The sequence below is a fragment of the Mytilus galloprovincialis genome, chromosome 9, assembly GCF_965363235.1.
Source record: "Mytilus galloprovincialis chromosome 9, xbMytGall1.hap1.1, whole genome shotgun sequence".
NCBI classification, from domain to species: Eukaryota; Metazoa; Mollusca; class Bivalvia; order Mytilida; family Mytilidae; genus Mytilus; species Mytilus galloprovincialis.
The window spans coordinates 15,571,464-15,577,052 of record NC_134846.1 but is presented as its reverse complement, the minus strand read 5'-3'; the positions used below and the strand labels follow the sequence as shown (position 1 = coordinate 15,577,052).

The following is a 5,589-nucleotide window of genomic DNA, read 5'->3' as shown; positions in this document are numbered from 1 at the left end:
TCTGAATTCTTAGTCATAGAAAATAAGGTTTTAGACTATACGACTGGTCCTATAAAAGATTTCTTTTCTCTGTTACCACACTCAAATGATAGAAATTGTCAACAGTTACTAATATTTACAGAAGTCTTATTACAATTATGGGAGAAAAAAATGAAATTGAGGTTGGCAGTGATTCATGCTTACAGTGCACATTTGTGGAAATCAGAATGTGTGGAATTGCATGGAAACTTTGTGCAATATCATTTTCAGTGTCTAAAATCTACATCATGTTTAGGTTTTTCTGAACATGCTATAAATTCAGAGTTGGAGAATATTTTGTTTGTTATTCATCATATTTCGAATTTAAGTGAAAGGACTTGTCTCAATCTGATAATGGACAAACACACATTTTATTCGTCCTTCAGACAATATGTATCACATTGTAATGACAGCCAGATATTATTTGTATCAGACACTATAGAAAAATTAGGAATTATTAGGGAATCTGGCCAAATACCGATAGTCGAAGCCATTCTTATTTACGGAGAAGAGCTTATCAAAAGGAGATGTTTTGAACGATATAAATGGTTGGTAATACGTCATCAGAGTTTATTGATAACTAAATTAACTACATTTCATCATCTTAAAGAGATACAAAAGATATGTTCATATCGTATATTTTTTCTGACCTTTTCAAACCTTCTGCATCATTATACAATATTCGATCAATGTACAAAAATGAAGAGATTGATATCAGCGTTTGAATATTATTTTCGATTAGGTCAAAGTAGTTTCGATAGGTTGAGTGATTACATTTCCACCTGCGATAAGAAACAGTTCATCAGTACGTTATTGTTATTTCACTACTTTTGGAAAGGAATCCGTGATCCACATGAAAAGCTTCAGTGTTTAGTTATACTCTGGAAGAGAATATCGGAATCAGGCTGTACAGATCAACTCAAAGATTTTATTATTGATAAAAAGTATTCTATTCTATCAATGAAACCTGTAGCAATATTTTTAGGTTGTAAGACAGAATATTGTGGTATACTTTTCTACCTCCTTCGTGAATCCATAAAGTCAAATAACGATAGGGACATGAATCTGACATTAAGTGCATTTAACGGGCTAAAACATAGTACGTTAAATGAATTTGGAGATTTTAAGAATGCAAAGCATAACGTAGTGGACGATGTAGAACAAATGTTTTGTTTTTGCATATAGTAATTCCAGATTTTACAGAATAGACGAGGTGCTGAATGGTAATCTACAATTACATACATTCGTACGAGCATTTATTAACACATATCTATATATGAAGGAGTACAATTTTCCTGATTTTGACGAGTTTAAAGATTCTGTATTCAGAATATTTACTTATTACCTTCAAAATCTAACCACGGTTCAACAAGAAAAAGGGCCTATTGAACTTATCTCCTGTGTAGGTGATGTACTAAACGAAAGAAGATATTGTAATATAAAATGCAAAATTTTATCTTGGATTTTTGACATGGTTTACAGCTTTCTGGTTCTAAAACATGAAGTTGACCAAGAAAAGTTGGCCACCTTTTTACTTCATTTAAACCACAAATGTCACTCAGAATTAGTAAAGAAAGTAACTGTTGAAGTAGGTAAGACATTACAGTGGAAAACATTAGTCCCTCAAAATATTACTTCTGAAGAGAATATGGCTATTTACAAATGTTTTTGTATAGTGAGACAAACAAAGAAAACATACCGAGTTCAGGAGATAAATCTTGAAGAGTATATAAGCTACTTTGATTTTATAGAAATGATAGATCAAGAAGAACATCGACAGAGGATCATTAGACAGACAATACTTCTGTTGGTTTTGTTACTTCTGCTAACAAGCATAACGTCAGATGGTCATCACAAATCAGAAAAACTTAAGAAGTATTTGTCACTGAAATATGCATATGACGATCTTGCACTCTATCTTTTATGGTGTTCTGGTGACGTTGAAATAAATCCTGGACCCACTTTTTCGAAAATACGATTAATGCACGCTTCTGAGAAAGAGCGAAAATGGATAAGTGAAGTGTGTTCAGTGTTAGTCAAGCTTCTAAAGGAATTACCTGAAACATCAAAACCAAAAGCATTATGGAAAGAGAAACCCACCGATTGGCCTACAGATGAACCATTTTTTGATCCGTACAACAAATCAAAAGTTCATAATGATGATTTATTATCCGATGAAAGACTTTTAAATTGTCTAATGAGATGTTGCGACGAAAAGAAAATTTGTATTCCGGAAGCATACCGTTATGAAATTAACTTACTTTCAAAAAATAACAAACCCCTTCTATTTGAAACATATATATTTCGGAAAGAAAAACACAATCTTTGCGAGGCTCTATCAAATCTGTTGATGTGCAAAGACCGTGAAAAAATCAACCAAGACACGAAGAACTGTGGCTTAAATCTCAACTTTGAAATAACGCAAACATCACAAAATTTTACAGTGACCAAGAGAAAGGGAGAAATTATAACCTGTACAAGACGTGATTTAGCAGTTATGTTATGTAAGATTATAAAAGGGCTAAATATTACTGACAAATGTGATGGAATTTGGAAAACACCTCCATCAAAATGGCCTTCAGATAAACCGTTCTACAGTCCACACAATGAAAAGAAAAGACAAGGAATCTGTCAAGATAATGAACTTGTGGATAACTTAATCAAATACTGTAAATCAAACTTAGTAGTGATACCACCACAATACCAGGACATGGTTAGTGCTTGGAAGGAAGGGCATATGGATGAGTTGATTAACATTCATACTATTTATGCAAATATTGTAAAGTTAGAACATTCATTAAAGATACTTCAGATTGAGGGAATTTTGTCAAAGCTCGATATTTTAGATTTTCTTAAAAATGCAGGATTAACTTTGGATACTGATACATGGAGACTGGATGACAAGAAGACAGATGGAAATCAAATTGCAAGCAGAAGACGATCCCATAAGTTGGTAGTAAATCCAATAACATCAGTGGACACTGCAGTCAAGAAATCTAGTTCATGCGACAAAGGCGATAGACAGTTTCAGAAGCTAATTGTTTCCAAAAAGACATCAGAAGATTCCCGAAATACACTGCTATCAACTACTGACAAAACATCTGTTGATGCTGATTCCCTTTGTCCAGAGTCAACTTATACGAGAAAAAACCCACTAAAGCTTACTGAATCAGAAGAATTTAATAGTCAGGTATATTTAGATACATAATGAACAATACAAAATTTAATATAAAGTCTCATTAATGTTTCACGAAATAATAAGTCAACTTGTAAAAGATATCTAGCTGGTCTGATGATATTTAGAAAAAGTATTTTAGATTTCAAATAAATTTTACAGTGGTATTTTCATTTTGACTGAAAGCAAAGATTTAACTTATATGAAAAATGAAGTGTCTGATAAAGCATTGATGATGTTATTTATTTTCAAAAATCATGAATCCTGTAAAGGATTTAAATCATAGAGCAATACAAAAATCTGGAATTTTCTAAATAAAATATTCATATGACTATGACACACTTTTATAAATTCAAACCTGTTTTAAGAGACCACTTAAGGGAGAGCAAAAAAGTGGTCTGTTTAGACAGGGGGTCTTTTAACACAAGTATAATTTGTATGAAATGTATTAGAGAGGGATCTAAATTTGGTGTTGTTTTAACACAGACTTTTGCTTAATGCATGTGGTCTCTTAATCAGGTTTGACTGTATTACACTATGCAATATAACGTAAGGCAAACTATAAAATGTTGATAGTTATGAATATATTATGCAGAGAATATATATTTAACTTTTAGAAAAATGCTTTAAGTGACTCATATGTGTAACTTTTCTTTTTTTTAGAAGAGAAAGTTGAATACGGCTAAGTTTAATCGAGAAGAACATGAAATAACGAAGAAGCAAAAAATGAACAGCAGTTTATCTGAGGTATGTATTTAGTTTAATGTAGTGGGATGGAAAAGGTGTCAAATCGCGATTGTTATTATTTAATCAACGCTTGATAGCAATTTTCTTGTATCATTCATGAAATTGTGATGTTATTTGATGTATTTAGTAGTTATGACAGATCGTTGATTGTTTTTGTTTGAAATTCATTTATTCAATTAATAGACTTAGTGCGATTTATCAATAGGATGTTTGACATTAAGCAGACTAAAGAGATCAACTGATAATATTTGAATAAGTTTTAATATTCAAAATTAAATTGGCAAAATCACTGGCGAAAACTTTGTCATGAAATATCTCTCCACTTTATCTTTACTTGACTGATGAAAAACAGCGAAATCTAGTTATGAATTATGTCAGTAGATTAAAGGTCTGAGATTTATTTCTCGTTATAATAAAGATAGTTCACAAAGACACTTAAAATCACTTTGGTCAAAAGCTGTCGGTCGGTAAATTATCACGCAAAAACATTTTCAGGAACACGTTTGACTCAAATTCATAGTAATGGATAGTGTAACCATATGATAAGAAGGAATGATAAAAAAAAAAGCTAATATAAAGTCTTAAAGAAAGGTAATATCTGAAGTTATCACAACAATTTATATGTACGAATGGATAATAAACGGATGATAGCTATTAATTTGATTAAAATTATGCATAAATATTTCTCACTTCCCGTTTCCACTTTCTATTGTCTACAGAAAAAGAAAATGTGTACATTCAAGTGAGTGAAAACCATGATAATAATTTAAGCAAAAAGCACTGTTCTTAGAAATGGCAATTCCCAGAAAATAAGTGTTTCTTTATTTTCTTGTTGCAGACATATGTACCATCAACACAGGAAGAAGAGGATAAACTAAAAATACAATTAGAGGAACCCATTCCTCCACTGTCTGAGGCATCTAAGAATTTATTAATAGTCGTGTCCATTACCAATCCCAGCAAAACGTATTAATACCTTTGTCAATAAATGATTTATATATTGCTTCCTGTACAGACTTTTTTTAAAACAAATATATTGCGTAACTTATACATTTATTTTGTAGTTATTTTCATCAATTTTTCATTTATTGACAAAGGTATTAATACGTTTTGCTGGGATTGGTAATGGACACGACTATTAATAAAAGGAACCCATTCCTCCACTGCCTGAGGCATCTAAGAAATGTTGTCCAACAGACTTTGATAACATATTAAACAGTTTGTTGAACTGTAGGGACCTAGAGAATTATATAAACGTTAACGAATATTGAAGTGGAATAGAAATATGCAAAATGAACATAACACCAGCATATATTACACTCAAACGCATTTCTGGATAAGCCTTTATTAGAACGTCCAAAAGCAAGACTTTGAAAGTCAGGGAGGTACTAGTCTTTCAGAAGATACGATCCTTGTCTCGTATTTCTACATTCTTTAAGCCAAATAATTGAAAAGCATTGAAAGTTTTGAAATCTTTAGTTGGACCTTACTTGGGAATAATAGACCAAGATGCATTTTGATAAGGGTACCAAGCTACTTCCCTGTTGTAAGTTATATGCTTTTCACATTAAGATTTTGTAATTTTGAATAAGATTTGTTATTGAACACTGCACGCAAAACGACCGCCAACAATTTGAAATACCTTCAAG

At 31.6% G+C, this 5,589-nt stretch overlaps 1 long non-coding RNA gene across 1 annotated transcript; it reads left to right on the top strand.

Moving 5' to 3' along the window:
* Window positions 1–3,021: 3,021 nt before the first annotated feature.
* LOC143044498 (uncharacterized) lies at window positions 3,022–5,331 on the top strand. The gene is made up of 4 exons (XR_012968693.1): window positions 3,022–3,208; window positions 3,857–3,940; window positions 4,779–4,856; window positions 5,113–5,331. It is a non-coding gene; the product is annotated as an uncharacterized LOC143044498 (long non-coding RNA).
* The last annotated feature ends 258 nt before the right edge of the window (window positions 5,332–5,589 follow it).